Below are 17,032 nucleotides of genomic sequence, written 5' to 3'. Positions count from 1 at the left end.
AGATGGTAGAAAGAATACAAGCATCCATGTGATCCTCGAGTGCAGCAGTTGGTTCCTAGCAATGGTCTTCTTCCTCCCGGCGCCCAGGCTATAAATAGACTGTTATTTTCTCTCTCTCTCTCAGCTCGCTCTCTCTCTCCCCCTCAAGCTCTCACAGTCTCTCTCTCTCTCTCTCTCTCTCACTCTCACTCTCACTCTCTCTCTCTCTCTCTCTCTCTCTCTCTCTCTCTCTCTCTCTCTCTCTCTCTCTCTCTCTCTCTCTCTCTCTCTCTCCCCACACACACACCTCCATCTATTAGATCTATACTGGACAGCTGCTTCTGACAGCAAAAGCATGGCAAACACTGTTCCTAGATCAGCTCTTATGGTAAAAGGAGAGTGGGCTCACATCTGTACCTTTTCTTTCTGGGGTGAATGTGTTCTGGAGTCAGTTCTGGCTTAGAGGAGGAGATGAGAGGGAACTATATGCTAGGGAGAATCTGTTCTGGAGTCAGTACTGGCTAAGAGGAGGAGATGAGAGGGAACTATATGCTAGGGAGAATCTGTTCTGGAGTCAGTACTGGCTAAGAGGAGGAGATGAGAGTTCTAGTTCTTCAGTGGAGCAAAGACCAGCTGGAGTCTATTAGCTAGTCAGTGGCATCATCCCATTGTTTTATACATTACAATACACACACGCTCACACAGACACACGAGATCTGGTACTAATCACTCACACAAAGGAGCCAAAACGGTTTAGCTCCTCTCACGGTCACCCACAGTAACAGACCGCTCCGTTCAGCTCCATCACGGTAACAGACCGCTCCGTTCAGCTCCACCACGGTAACAGACCGCTCCGTTCAGCTCCACCACGGTAACAGACCGCTCCGTTCAGCTCCATCACGGTATCAGACCGCTCCACCACAGTAACAGACCGCTCCGTTCAGCTCCATCACGGTAACAGACCGCTCCGTTCAGCTCCATCACGGTAACAGACCGCTCCATCACTTTAACAGACTGCTCCGTTCAGCTCCATCACGGTAACAGACCGCTCCGTTCAGCTCCACCACGGTAACAGACCGCTCCGTTCAGCTCCACCACGGTAACAGACCGCTCCGTTCAGCTCCACCACGGTAACATACCGCTCCGTTCAGCTCCACCACGGTAACAGACCGCTCCGTTCAGCTCCATCACGGTAACAGACCGCTCCGTTCAGCTCCATCACGGTAACAGACCGCTCCATCACGGTAACAGACCGCTCCGTTCAGCTCCATCACGGTAACAGACCGCTCCGTTCAGCTCCATCACGGTAACAGACCGCTCCATCACGGTAACAGACCGCTCCGTTCAGCTCCATCACGGTAACAGACCGCTCCGTTCAGCTCCATCACGGTAACAGACCGCTCCATCACGGTAACAGACCGCTCCGTTCAGCTCCATCACGGTAACAGACCGCTCCGTTCAGCACAACCACGGTAACAGACCGCTCCGTTCAGCTCCACCACGGTAACAGACCGCTCCGTTCAGCTCCATCACGGTAACAGACCGCTCCGTTCAGCTCCATCACGGTAACAGACCGCTCCGTTCAGCTCCATCACGGTAACAGACCGCTCCGTTCAGCTCCATCACGGTAACAGACTGCTCCATCACGGTAACAGACCGCTCCGTTCAGCTCCATCACGGTAACAGACCGCTCCGTTCAGCTCCATCACGGTAACAGACCGCTCCGTTCAGCTCCACCACGGTAACAGACCGCTCCGTTCAGCTCTCCATGGTAACAGACCGCTCCATCACAGTAACAGACCGCTCCGTTCAGCTCCACCACGGTAACAGACCGCTCCGTTCAGCTCCATCATGGTAACAGACTGCTCCGTTCAGCTCCACCACGGTAACAGACCGCTCCGTTCAGCTCCATCATGGTAACAGACCGCTCCGTTCAGTTCCATCACGGTAACAGACCGCTCCGTTCAGCTCCATCACGGTAACAGACCGCTCCATCACGGTAACAGACCGCTCCGTTCAGCTCCATCACGGTAACAGACCGCTCCGTTCAGCTCCACCACGGTAACAGACCGCTCCGTTCAGCTCCACCACGGTAACAGACCGCTCCGTTCAGCTCCACCACGGTAACAGACCGCTCCGTTCAGCTCCACCACGGTAACAGACCGCTCCGTTCAGCTCCATCACGGTAACAGACCGCTCCGTTCAGCTCAATCACGGTAACAGACCGCTCCATTAACAGCTCCATCAGCTCCATCACGGTAACAGACCGCTCCGTTCAGCTCCACCACGGTAACAGACCGCTCCACCACAGTAACAGACCGCTCCGTTCAGCTCCATCACGGTAACAGACCGCTCCGTTCAGCTCCACCACAGTAACAGACCGCTCCGTTCAGCTCCATCACGGTAACAGACCGCTCCGTTCAGCTCCACCACGGTAACAGACCGCTCCATCACGGTAACAGACCGCTCCGTTCAGCTCCATCACGGTAACAGACCGCTCCGTTCAGCTCCACCACGGTAACAGACCGCTCCGTTCAGCTCCACCACGGTAACAGACCGCTCCGTTCAGCTCCATCACGGTAACAGACCGCTCCGTTCAGCTCCACCACGGTAACAGACCGCTCCATCACAGTAACAGACCGCTCCGTTCAGCTCCATCACGGTAACAGACCGCTGCTCCATCACGGTAACAGACCGCTCCGTTCAGCTCCATCACGGTAACAGACCGCTCCGTTCAGCTCCATCACGGTAACAGACCGCTCCGTTCAGCTCCATCACGGTAACAGACCGCTCCGTTCAGCTCCATCACGGTAACAGACCGCTCCGTTCAGCTCCACCACGGTAACAGACCGCTCCATCACAGTAACAGACCGCTCCGTTCAGCTCCACCACGGTAACAGACAGCTCCATCACGGTAACAGACCGCTCCGTTCAGCTCCACCACGGTAACAGACCGCTCCATCACAGTAACAGACCGCTCCGTTCAGCTCCACCACGGTAACAGACTGCTCCACCACGGTAACAGACCGCTCCGTTCAGCTCCACCACGGTAACAGACCGCTCCGTTCAGCTCCACCACGGTAACAGACTGCTCCATCACGGTAACAGACCGCTCCGTTCAGCTCCACCACGGTAACAGACTGCTCCATCACGGTAACAGACCACTCCGTTCAGCTCCACCACGGTAACAGACAGCTCCGTTCAGCTCCACCACGGTAACAGACTGCTCCGTTCAGCTCCATCACTGTAACAGGTAACCATGGATGCCATACCAACCCCCCCAACAACTGAACCTTCCAGACTAAATCGACTTCCCTTTCCCCAACAGCCATAATGAGCCTTTATTGTCCCTATACTGAGAGACCTGTGCAGCCATCCTCTCTACTCTACACAGTAGCAATTAACACATTCCAGAGCTCTTGCTGCAGCGACACACACGCTTCCTGGTATTAGGTCAGAGTGGTGGCTGTTCCCAGCCTGGCAGCCATCACTGCTATGTGAGGTGATGTACGGAGAACACATTGAAGAGGATGGGGTGGGGGGTGTAGTGAGGGGTGGGGGGTTGTGTGTAGTGAGGGGTGGGGGGCTTGGGTTGTGTGTAGTGAAGGGGGGAAGGGGTTGTGTTCAGTAGGGGTGGGGGGGGGGGTAGGGTTGTGTGTAGTGAAGGGGGGCGAAGGGGTTGTGTTCAGTAGGGGGGGGGGGTCGGGTTGTGTGTAGTGAAGGGGTGTTGTGTGTAGTGAGGTCAGGTGTTGTTTTGTCTACTGAGTGAAGAGGTGGCTTGCGTTGAGGGATTGGGTGTGTATTGACTAGTGAGAAGATTGTGATGGTTCTATTTGTTTCTTTGTGTGTGTGTGTGTGTGTGTGTGTGTGTGTGTGTGTGTGTGTGTGTGTGTGTGTGTGTGTGTGTGTGTGTGTGTGTGTGTGTGTGTGTGTGTGTGTGTGTGTGTGTGTGTGTGTGTGTGTGTGTGTGTGTGTGTGTGTGTGGTCACAGCCTTCTGGGGTCTGCATGGTGTGTCATGAAAATATCCATGTTGATGAAAACAAAACACATGAAGTTGTGTAACGCCAACGTTGTGCATTCCAATAAAAATTCCTCCTTGGCCCTTAAAGAGCTGAGTTAAGGTACTTTCAGAGGCCTCTTAAACCTGTTCACACATCTGCCACCTTCTCAGGGCTCTGTTGTGGCAGATGTGGCGGGGGGCGGCCATCTTGTTTGACCAGATGTGGCGGGGGGCAGCCATCTTGTTTGACCAGATGTGGCGGGGGGCAGCCATCTTGTTTGACCAGATGTGGCGGGGGGCAGCCATCTTGTTTGACCAGATGTGGCGGGGGCAGCCATCTTGTTTGACCAGATGTGGCGGGGGCAGCCATCTTGTTTGACCAGATGTGGCGGTTTGACCAGATGTGGCAGCCATCTTGTTTGACCAGATGTGGCGGGGGGCAGCCATCTTGTTTGACCAGATGTGGCGGGGCCATCTTGTTTGACCAGCCAGCCATCTTGTTTGACCAGATGTGGTGGGGGCAGCCATCTTGTTTGACCAGATGTGGTGGGGGCAGCCATCTTGTTTGACCAGATGTGGTGGGGGCAGCCATCTTGTTTGACCAGATGTGGTGGGGGGCAGCCATCTTGTTTGACCAGATGTGGTGGGGGCAGCCATCTTGTTTGACCAGATGTGGCGGGGGGCAGCCATCTTGTTTGACCAGATGTGGTGGGGGCAGCCATCTTGTTTGACCAGAGAGTTTAGAGACATTTCAGGAATCGTACTCGATGTGTTTTCAACAATCCGCACTGAGGAAGGCTATATGAGGAGTCTACAAGACCCTGAATCCACAAAAACAAAAGGACACCTCTGTATTTCAATACAAACATCTCCCCCTCCTACTCATGACTTTCAAAGAAACATTCAAAGGAGAAAGTCTCAGAAATATTTATTATTCATGGAAAGCTCATCAAATTTGAAATAGTCCTACATTATTTCCCAAGAATATGGTGATTAAAATAATGTATAATGTATGCATGCCACATTGATATCCATAATGAACACAGAGGCATGGCTCCCTGGCAGAGGATGATGGTGTTGGTGATGAAGAGTTTAGAGTTCGACAAACATGAATGTGGCCTATTTAATGAGCAGAGCCGAGCGGGTCCTCAGTTGCTACATTAACCAGTCTTTACAGAGGGGAGCTGGGGTAACTGGAGGCCAACAACGTGTACTGATAAGACTCAGGACATTACAGGCCTTCAACAGGAGAACAGGCTGCTGCACAGACTGGAGAGGGGAGGGAGAGGAGCGAGAGGGGGAGGGAGAGAGGGAGGGAGAAAGGGAGGGCATGGGTAGAGTGAAGGACTGAGGGAGGGAGGGGAGTGAATTGAATTGAGTGAGGGAGAGGGGGTGGGAGTGGGTAGAGTGAGGGATAGGAGAGAGGGAGGGAGGGAAGAAAGAGAGTGAATTGAATTGAGTGAGGGAGGGAGAGGAGAGGAGAGAGGGAGGGAGTGGGTAGAGTAGAGAGGGAGAGGAGAGAGATTGAATTGAGTGAGGGAGGGAAGTGTGTGTAGAGTGAGGGATAGAAGAGAGATTGAATTGAGTGAGGGAGAGGAGAGCAGGAGGGAGTGGGTAGAGTGAGGGAGAGAAGAGAGAAAGGGAGGGAGAGGGAGCTGGGATAGGGTAGAGAGAGGCAGGGTGAAGATAAAGAGTGGGGGATGGGAGAGAGAGGCACAGCCAGAGAGGGGAAGGGGTGGGAGAGAGAGAGAGAGGCACAGCCAGAGAGGGGGAGGGGTGGGAGAGAGAGAGAGAGGCACAGCCAGAGAGGGGGGAGGACAAGGCAGCTAGAGATAAACAGAGTGAGAGAGTGAGAGATGGAGGGAAACAGAGCCAGCGATAATCAGGGAATGCAAGAGTGAGTGAGAGAGAGAGCGCCAGAGAGAGAGAGAGTGAGAACACGAATGATAGAGGGAGAGAGAGTGGGGGAGGGGTGGGCAAGATAACTAGCAATAAACAGAGAGGGGTGGGGTTAAGGGAGGGGGGCAAGAGAGCTAATGATAGACAGAGAGAAATTAATATAACTATAGATGAACAGAGAAGGGTAGAGAGAGGGAAGAGAGGCAAATATCTAGAGATGAAAAGAGAGGGGGAGAGAGGCAAAGAGCTAGAGATGAACAGAGAGAGAGGGGGAAGAGAGGCAAAGAGCTAGAGATGAAAAGAGAGAGGGGGAAGAGAGGCAAAGAGCTAGAGATGAACAGAGAGAGAGGGGTAAGAGAGGCAAAGAGCTAGAGATGAAAAGAGAGAGGGGGAAGAGAGAGGCATAGAGCTAGAGATGAACAGAGAGAGGGGGAAGAGAGAGGCATAGAGCTAGAGATGAACAGAGAGAGAGGGGGAAGAGAGAGGCATAGAGCTAGAGATGAAAAGAGAGAGAGGGGGAAGAGAGAGGCATAGAGCTAGAGATGAAAAGAGAGAGAGGGGGAAGAGAGAGGCATAGAGCTAGAGATGAACAGAGAGAGAGGGGGAAGAGAGAGGCATAGAGCTAGAGATGAACAGGGAGAGGGGGAAGAGAGAGGCATAGAGCTAGAGATGAACAGAGAGGGGGAGGAGAGGCATAGAGCTAGAGATGTATAGAGAGAGGGGGAAGAGAGGCATAGAGCTAGAGATGAACAGAGAGAGGGGGAAGAGAGGCATAGAGCTAGAGATGTATAGAGAGAGAGGGGGAAGAGAGAGGCATAGAGCTAGAGATGAACAGAGAGAGAGGGGGAAGAGAGAGGCATAGAGCTAGAGATGTATAGAGAGAGAGGGGGAAGAGAGAGGCATAGAGCTAGAGATGAACAGAGAGAGAGGGGGAAGAGAGAGGCATAGAGCTAGAGATGTATAGAGAGAGAGGGGAAGAGGGGAGCTAGAGATGAACAGAGCATAGAGCTAGAGATGAACAGAGAGAGGGGGAGGAGGCATAGAGCTAGAGATGAACAGAGAGAGGGGGAAGGGAGAGGCATAGAGCTAGAGATGGAGAGAGGGGGAAGAGAGAGGCATAGAGCTAGAGATGAACAGAGAGAGGGGGGAAGAGAGAGGCATAGAGCTAGAGATGTATAGAGAGAGAGGGGGAAGAGAGAGGCATAGAGCTAGAGATGAACAGAGAGAGGGGAAGAGAGGCATAGAGCTAGAGATGAACAGAGAGAGGGGGGAGGCATAGAGCTAGAGATGAACAGAGAGAGGGGGAAGGGAGAGGCATAGAGCTAGAGATGGAGAGAGGGGGAAGAGAGAGGCATAGAGCTAGAGATGAACAGAGAGAGAGGGGGAAGAGAGGGCATAGAGCTAGAGATGTATAGAGAGAGAGGCGGAAGAGAGAGGCATAGAGCTAGAGATGAACGGAGAGAGGGGGAAGAGAGGCATAGAGCTAGAGATGTATAGAGAGAGAGGGGGGAAGAGAGAGGCATAGAGCTAGAGATGTATAGAGAGAGAGGGGGGAAGAGAGAGGCATAGAGCTAGAGATGAACAGAGAGAGGGGGAAGAGAGAGGCATAGAGCTAGAGATGAACAGAGAGAGGGGGAAGAGAGGCATAGAGCTAGAGATGAACAGAGAGAGGGGGAAGGGAGAGGCATAGAGCTAGAGATGGAGAGAGGGGGAAGAGAGAGGCATAGAGCTAGAGATGGAGAGAGGGGGAAGAGAGAGGCATAGAGCTAGAGATGAACAGAGAGAGGGGGAAGCGAGAGGCATGGAGCTAGAGATTAATAGAGAGAGGGGGAAGAGAGAGGCATAGAGCTAGAGATGAACAGAGAGAGGGGGAAGAGAGGCATAGAGCTAGAGATGTATAGAGAGAGAGGGGGAAGAGAGAGGCATAGAGCTAGAGATGAACAGAGAGAGAGGGGGAAGAGAGAGGCATAGAGCTAGAGATGAACAGAGAGAGGGGGAAGCGAGAGGCATGGAGCTAGAGATTAATAGAGAGAGGGGGAAGAGAGGCATAGAGCTAGAGATGAACAGAGAGAGGGGGAAGAGAGGTAGAGCTAGAGATGAACAGAGAGAGAGGGAAGAGAGAGAGGGGGAAGAGAGAGAGGGGGAAGAGCTATAGATAAACAGAGAGAGGGGGAAGAGAGAGAGGGAAGAGAGAGGAATAGAGCTATAGATAAACAGAGAGAGGGGAAGAGAGAGAGGGAAGGGAGACGAATAGAGCTATAGATAAACAGAGAGAGGGGGAAGAGCTATAGATAAACACAGAGAGGAATAGAGCTATAGATAAACACAGAGAGGGAGAAGAGAGAGGGGGAAGAGAGAGAGAGGAGAAGAGAGAGGGGGAAGAGAGAGAGAGGGAAGAGAGGAATAGAGCTAGAGATGAAAAGAGAAAGAGAGGAATATAACTATAGATAAACAGAGAGAGGGAGGAGAGAGAGAGGGAAGAGAGGAATAGAGCTAGAGATGAAAAGAGAAAGAGAGGAATATAACTATAGATAAACAGAGAGAGGGGGGAGAGGGAGAGAGAGAGAGAGGGAAGAGAGAGGGGAAGAGAGAGGGGGAAGAGAGAGAGAGAGAGGAGAGAGGAATAGAGCTAGAGATTAAAAGAGAGAGAGAGGAATATAACTATAGATAAACAGAGAGAAAGAGAGAGGCTCCCCTCGGTCCATCTGGGAAGGCAAATTAATTAATCAAGCTGCTTCATTACTGTCCTGCCATTATTATTAGGATAAAGAGGGTCATCTCCTCAAAAACTACGGCGGTGGATAATTCATTACCACACCGTGCAGGGAAGGAATCAGGTCTTCAATGACTGAAAGCAGCTCCATTCTCTACCTCGGGCTGTTCTCTCTGCCTGGGGGACACGTGTGATTGAAATGCATTATTTATTTGAATGGGTCACTGTTTTTTTATGAGGTTTGGTAAGAGTTTGTGTGGAGGAGCGTGTGTGTGTGTGTGTGTATACATGTGCCTAACAGTCACATGATGGGGGACGTGTTTTGTAGGCACAGGTGTATGGCTGTAGGATTTCATCACACAACACAGCACGTCAAAACGAGTGCGATGGAGAGAGTAGAGATGTGTGCGAGAGGACAGTGTTGTGGGCAGTGTGTTTGTACATGCAACCGGAGGCAAATGAATCACAATCCGGTATCCTACTCCATCAAAATGCTAATGTAGGAAATTGTAGACATTTTCATATATTTGCAGGGAAGCTGGTGCAGGTTGAAAGGGGAGGTGTTTTATCATACAAGGTGCAGTGGGGTGTGATGCAGCATTTGCATATCTAATAGAACGGGACATTTCAAAATAAAGAGCAGTGTTGAGATGCAACTGTACATGTTATTATAGATAGATTACTTAGAAAGACAGGGCATGCACAGCCTAAGAGGCCTACAAATATTTCTGTATGGCTCCGTATGGCTCCGTATGGCTCTGTATGGTCCTGTATGGTCCTGTATGGTCCTGTATGGTCCCGTATGGCTCTGTATGGTCCCGTATGGCTCTGTATGGTCCCGTATGGCTCCGTATGGTCCCGTATGGTTCCGTATGGCTCCGTATGGTTTTGTATGGCTCCGTATGGCTCCGTATGGTCCCGTATGGCTCCGTATGGTTTCGTATGGTCCCGTATGGTCCCGTATGGTCCCGTATGGTCCCGTATGGCTCCGTATGGTCCCGTATGGTCCCGTATGGTCCCGTATGGTCCCGTATGGCTCCGTATGGTCCCGTATGGCTCCGTATGGTCTCGTATGGCTCCGTATGGTCCCGTATGGTCTCGTATGGCTCCGTATGGCTCCGTATGGTCCCGTATGGTCTCGTATGGTCCCATATGGTCCCGTATGGTGTCGTATGGCCCGTATGGTCTCGTATGGTCCCGTATGGCTCTGTATGGTCCCGTATGGCTCCGTATGGTCCCGTATGGTTCCGTATGGCTCCGTATGGTTTCGTATGGCTCCGTATGGTCCGTATGGCTCCGTATGGTCCCGTATGGCTCCGTATGGTCCCGTATGGTCCCGTATGGTCCCGTATGGCTCCGTATGGTCCCGTATGGCTCCGTATGGTCCCGTATGGTCTCGTATGGTCCCGTATGGCTCCGTATGGTCCCGTATGGTCCCGTATGGTCCCGTATGGCTCCGTATGGTCCCGTATGGTCCCGTATGGCTCTGTATGGTCCCGTATGGTCCCGTATGGCTCCGTATGTTCTCGTATGGCTCTGTATGGCTCCGTATGGCTCCTTATGGTCCCGTATGGTCCCGTATGGTCCCGTATGGCTCAGTATGGCTCCGTATGGCCCCGTATGGTCTCGTATGGCCCCCAGTTGGTAGAGCATGAATCATTATTATATTAACGTGGAACTGACACAGTTTTAGCAACAATGAATTCTTGTTAAAATATGTTCATATACGCCTCCAGTAAGAATATGATGCCTGCTTCTAAATGGACTGATAAGCACATAGATATGATCATTTTCAGATGTTCCCACTTCATTAGCATTTGTGAAAATGCTACAGTAATATATAGAGGGAAAACATCTGTGCATTTGAACAATTAACACTGCAGTAAATAAAACCTATTGTCCAGACGACACAGACTGGAGCACCATAGCCAATCAGTGATACAGTAGGCCTTTATGCAAATAAGCCATTTGCCACACAGGCCTGCTGCCATCATTCACTTTGAACTGGACTGTATGTTTACAGGCAGTAGGGCCTGCCATCATTCACTTTGAACTGGACTGTGTGTTTACAGACAGTAGGGCCTGCCATAATTCACTTTGAACTAGACTGTGTGTTTACAGACAGTAGGGCCTGACATCATTCACTTTGAACTGGACTGTGTGTTTACAGACAGTAGGGCCTGCCATCATTCACTTTGAACTGGACTGTGTGTTTACAGGCAGTAGGGCCTGACATCATTCACTTTGAACTGGACTGTGTGTTTACAGGCAGTAGGGCCTGCCATCATTCACTTTGAACTGGACTGTGTGTTTACAGACAGTAGGGCCTGCCATCATTCACTTTGAACTGGACTGTGTGTTTACAGACAGTAGGGCCTGCCATCATTCACTTTGAACTGGACTGTGTGTTTACAGACAGTAGGGCCTGCCATCATTCACTTTGAACTGGACTGTGTGTTTACAGGCAGTAGGGCCTGACATCATTCACTTTGAACTGGACTGTGTGTTTACAGACAGTAGGGCCTGACATCATTCACTTTGAACTGGACTGTGTGTTTACAGGCAGTAGGGCCTGTCATCATTCACTTTGAACTGGACTGTGTGTTTACAGACAGTAGGGCCTGCCATCATTCACTTTGAACTGGACTGTGTGTTTACAGGCAGTAGGGCCTGTCATCATTCACTTTGAACTGGACTGTGTGTTTACAGACAGTAGGGCCTGCCATCATTCACTTTGAACTAGACTGTGTGTTTACAGGCAGTAGCAACAGCGTGACTTTGGATCATTAGAAAGCATTCGCCAAAATCCGAGTCTTCTTACATTTGGGAACTTTACAGTCCAATTGATCAAACAACCATGAAGTTGTGAAAAGGGTCAATAGTCGGAAGAGTTGCAGAGTCAATAAAAATTAAACCGTTATTAATTAGATGCTTTTTCCATGAATTAGTCTATTTTCTCTGTCACCATATAGTCTATCTACTAGAAACTATTGGACAATATGGACACAGATATATAACAAATAAATACTATATATGAATATATTTTTTGTAAAGTTCACGTATTCATTACCAAAGTTATCAACATAGATTATCTGTTAATTACCCAAATTACTGATGATTCTGGTAACTTTGGTAAATTACCGGTAGTTTTGCAACACTACACATACCAATCCACAGACACCAGCCACCCACAGACACCAGCCACCCACAGACACCAGCCACCCACAGACACCAGGCACCCACAGACACCAGCCACCCACAGACACCAGCCACCCACAGACACCAGCCACCCACAGACTCCAGCCACCCACAGACACCAGCCACCCACAGACACCAGCCACCCACAGACACCAGCCACCCACAGACACCAGGCACCCACAGACACCAGACACCCACAGACACCAGCCACCCACAGACACCAGCCACCCACAGACACCCTTACCTAGACTGGTGGGTTTGATGAGCTCGTCCAGCATATCGTAGAAGGGCAGCCTCTGCAGCTTGACGTCTGGGTGCACCGGATGCAGGGTGGCCGAGGTGGGCAGGTGGTGCGCCAGCCCGCTGAGCTCGTGCTTGCCAGGCCCCAGCAACGAGATGGGCAGCAGGGCAGCCGGCGAGGGTACTCCCCCGTGCCCGTGACCCTCATACGCCAGCTGGCTGAGGCCGGCGGTGCCCCCTCCTCCCGAGGCAGGGTAGTGTGGTCCGGGCAGGACCAGCTCTGAGGGAGAGCCCATCTTGGTGGGGAAGCGTCTGCAGTACAGCTCCTTGATCTTCATCTGCACGGCAGGGCTGCAGCCGGCTTTCAGGAGATGCAAGGCCATGGTTAACAGCTCATGTTTTCGCCCGTGTTTGTTGCGGCCCGCGTAACCTAGCAGAACCTGCAGCTCTGAAACGCGCAGGCTCATCACCATTTGCTGTGGAGGAGAGACAGAGAGAGAGAGTGTTGAGTTAGGCTAAATGAAACGAGTCTACAAAACTCTTGAAGTACTCCTTGCTTAAACCAACAAAGGTGCGAGGAGACACCTGGTCGGCGTAGCGTGAAACATGGACAACAGTGTTGGAGTAGTCTAATGATCAGTTGCCTCACACAGAAGAGCTTTAACTATCATTGCCAGTTTGTGAAGATCTACCCACTAGAAGAATCCATGAAGGGAACGCAATGCGCCATTATTCCATCACGCAAGAAGATATACATTACACCTAAAAGCCCAGTTAACTTTAATATACTGTAGAAGTATAGACAACATCAATTTAACTTCTTTTTTTTTAACCTTTATTTAACTAGGCAAGTCAGTTAAGAACCAATTCTTATTTTCAATGACGGCCTAGGAACAGTGGGTTAACTGCCTGTTCAGAACAACAGATTTGTACCTTGTCATCTCAGGGATTTGAACTTGCAACCTTCCGGTTACTAGTCCAACACTCTAACCACTAGGCTACCTTCCGGTTACTAGTCCAACACTCTAACCACTAGGCTACCTTCCGGTTACTAGTCCAACACTCTAACCACTAGGCTACCTTCCGGTTACTAGTCCAACACTCTAACCACTAGGCTACCCTGCCGCCCCTCCACTCTAACCACTAGGCTACCCTGCCGCCCCTCCACTCTAACCACTAGGCAACCTTCCGGTTACTAGTCCAACACTCTAACCACTAGGCTACCCTGCCGCCCCTCCACTCTAACCACTAGGCTACCCTGCCGCCCCTCCACTCTAACCACTAGGCAACCTTCCGGTTACTAGTCCAACACTCTAACCACTAGGCTACCCTGCCGCCCCTCCACTCTAACCACTAGGCTACCCTGCCGCCCCTCCACTCTAACCACTAGGCTACCCTGCCGCCCTCCACTCTAACCACTAGGCTACCCTGCCGCCCCTCCACTCTAACCACTAGGCTACCCTGCCGCCCTCCACTCTAACCACTAGTCTACCCTGCCGCCCCTCCACTCTAACCACTAGGCTACCCTGCCGCCCCTCCACTCTAACCACTAGGCTACCCTGCCGCCCTCCACTCTAACCACTAGGCTACCCTGCCGCCCCTCCACTCTAACCACTAGGCTACCCTGCCGCCCCTCCACTCTAACCACTAGGCTACCCTGCCGCCCTCCACTCTAACCACTAGGCTACCCTGCCGCCCCTCCACTCTAACCACTAGGCTACCCTGCCGCCCCTCCACTCTAACCACTAGGCTACCCTGCCGCCCCTCCACTCTAACCACTAGGCTACCCTGCCGCCCCTCCACTCTAACCACTAGGCTACCCTGCCGCCCCTCCACTCTAACCACTAGGCTACCCTGCCGCCCCTCCACTCTAACCACTAGGCTACCCTGCCGCCCTCCACTCTAACCACTAGGCTACCCTGCCGCCCCTCCACTCTAACCACTAGGCTACCCTGCCGCCCCTCCACTCTAACCACTAGGCTACCCTGCCGCCCCTCCACTCTAACCACTAGGCTACCCTGCCGCCCCTCCACTCTAACCACTAGGCTACCCTGCCGCCCCTCCACTCTAACCACTAGGCTACCCTGCCGCCCCTCCACTCTAACCACTAGGCTACCCTGCCGCCCCTCCACTCTAACCACTAGGCTACCCTGCCGCCCCTCCACTCTAACCACTAGGCTACCCTGCCGCCCTCCACTCTAACCACTAGGCTACCCTGCCGCCCCTCCACTCTAACCACTAGGCTACCCTGCCGCCCCTCCACTCTAACCACTAGGCTACCCTGCCGCCTCCACTCTAACCACTAGGCTACCCTGCCGCCCTCCACTCTAACCACTAGGCTACCCTGCCGCCCCTCCACTCTAACCACTAGGCTACCCTGCCGCCCTCCACTCTAACCACTAGGCTACCCTGCCGCCCCTCCCTCTAACCACTAGGCTACCCTGCCGCCCCTCCACTCTAACCACTAGGCTACCCTGCCGCCCCTCCACTCTAACCACTAGGCTACCCTGCCGCCCCTCCACTCTAACCACTAGGCTACCCTGCCGCCCCTCCACTCTAACCACTAGGCTACCCTGCCGCCCTCCACTCTAACCACTAGGCTACCCTGCCGCCCTCCACTCTAACCACTAGGCTACCCTGCCGCCCCTCCACTCTAACCACTAACCACTCTAACCACTAGGCTACCCTGCCGCCCCTCCACTCTAACCACTAGGCTACCCTGCCGCCCCTCCACTCTAACCACTAGGCTACCCTGCCGCCCTCCACTCTAACCACTAGGCTACCCTGCCGCCCCTCCACTCTAACCACTAGGCTACCCTGCCGCCCTCCACTCTAACCACTAGGCTACCCTGCCGCCCCTCCACTCTAACCACTAGCCCCTCCACTCTAACCACTAGGCTACCCTGCCGCCCCTCCACTCTAACCACTAGGCTACCCTGCCGCCCTCCACTCTAACCACTAGGCTACCCTGCCGCCCCTCCACTCTAACCACTAGTCTACCCTGCCGCCCCTCCACTCTAACCACTAGGCTACCCTGCCGCCCTCCACTCTAACCACTAGGCTACCCTGCCGCCCCTCCACTCTAACCACTAGGCTACCCTGCCGCCCCTCCACTCTAACCACTAGGCTACCCTGCCGCCCCTCCACTCTAACCACTAGGCTACCCTGCCGCCCCTCCACTCTAACCACTAGGCTACCCTGCCGCCCTCCACTCTAACCACTAGGCTACCCTGCCGCCCCTCCACTCTAACCACTAGGCTACCCTGCCGCCCTCCACTCTAACCACTAGGCTACCCTGCCGCCCCTCCACTCTAACCACTAGGCTACCCTGCCGCCCCTCCACTCTAACCACTAGGCTACCCTGCCGCCCCTCCACTCTAACCACTAGGCAACCTAACCAACCACTCTAACCACTAGGCTACCCTGCCGCCCCTCCACTCTAACCACTAGGCTACCCTGCCGCCCCTCCCTCTAACCACTAGGCTACCCTGCCGCCCTCCACTCTAACCACTAGTCTACCCTGCCGACCCTCCACTCTAACCACTAGGCTACCCTGCCGCCCTCCACTCTAACCACTAGTCTACCCTGCCGCCCCCTCCACTCTAACCACTAGTCTACCCTGCCGCCCTCCACTCTAACCACTAGGCTACCCTGCCGACCCTCCACTCTAACCACTAGGCTACCCTGCCGCCCCTCCAACCACTCTACCCTGCCGCCCTCCACTCTAACCACTAGGCTACCCTGCCGCCCCTCCACTCTAACCACTAGTCTACCCTGCCGCCCCTCCACTCTAACCACTAGGCTACCCTGCCGCCCTCCACTCTAACCACTAGGCTACCCTGCCGCCCCTCCACTCTAACCACTAGGCTACCCTGCCGCCCTCCACTCTAACCACTAGGCTACCCTGCCGCCCCCCTCCACTCTAACCACTAGTCTACCCTCTAACCACTAGCTACCCTCCACCCTCCACTAACCACTAGGCTACCCTGCCGCCCCTCCACTCTAACCACTAGTCTACCCTGCCGACCCTCCACTCTAACCACTAGGCTACCCTGCCGCCCCTCCACTCTAACCACTAGTCTACCCTGCCGCCCTCCACTCTAACCACTAGTCTACCCTGCCGCCCCCGCCCTCCACTCTAACCACTAGGCTACCCTGCCGCCCCTCCACTCTAACCACTAGGCTACCCTGCCGCCCCTCCACTCTAACCACTAGTCTACCCTGCCGCCCCTCCACTCTAACCACTAGGCTACCCTGCCGCCCCTCCACTCTAACCACTAGGCTACCCTGCCGCCCCTCCACTCTAACCACTAGGCTACCCTGCCGCCCCTCCACTCTAACCACTAGGCTACCCTGCCGCCCTCCACTCTAACCACTAGGCTACCCTGCCGCCCCTCCACTCTAACCACTAGGCTACCCTGCCGCCCTCCACTCTAACCACTAGGCTACCCTGCCGCCCTCCACTCTAACCACTAGGCTACCCTGCCGCCCTCCACTCTAACCACTAGGCTACCCTGCCGCCCCTCCACTCTAACCACTAGTCTACCCTGCCGCCCCTCCACTCTAACCACTAGGCTACCCTGCCGCCCTCCACTCTAACCACTAGTCTACCCTGCCGCCCCTCCACTCCCACTGTCTACCCTGCCCCCTCCACTCTAACCACTAGTCTACCCTGCCGCCCTCCACTCTAACCACTAGGCTACCCTGCCGCCCTCCACTCTAACCACTAGCTACCCTGCCGCCCCTCCACTCTAACCACTAGGCTACCCTGCCGCCCCTCCACTCTAACCACTAGGCTACCCTGCCGCCCCTCCACTCTAACCACTAGTCTACCCTGCCGCCCCTCCACTCTAACCACTAGGCTACCCTGCCGCCCTCCACTCTAACCACTAGGCTACCCTGCCGCCCCTCCACTCTAACCACTAGTCTACCCTGCCGACCCCTCCTCCCACTCTAACCAACCACTAGCTACCCTGCCGCCCCTCCACTCTAACCACTAGTC

The 17,032-nt window shown here is 53.6% G+C and overlaps 1 pseudogene; it reads right to left on the bottom strand.

The window, feature by feature from the left end:
• LOC124019830 overlaps window positions 1-17,032 on the bottom strand; it is a 109,450-nt pseudogene that overhangs the window by 38,547 nt on the left and 53,871 nt on the right.

Source organism: Oncorhynchus gorbuscha, unplaced genomic scaffold (genome assembly GCF_021184085.1).
Source record: "Oncorhynchus gorbuscha isolate QuinsamMale2020 ecotype Even-year unplaced genomic scaffold, OgorEven_v1.0 Un_scaffold_692, whole genome shotgun sequence".
Lineage (NCBI taxonomy): Eukaryota > Metazoa > Chordata > Actinopteri > Salmoniformes > Salmonidae > Oncorhynchus > Oncorhynchus gorbuscha.
Note: the sequence above shows the minus strand (reverse complement) of the source record. Positions and strands in the feature narration are given on the sequence as shown.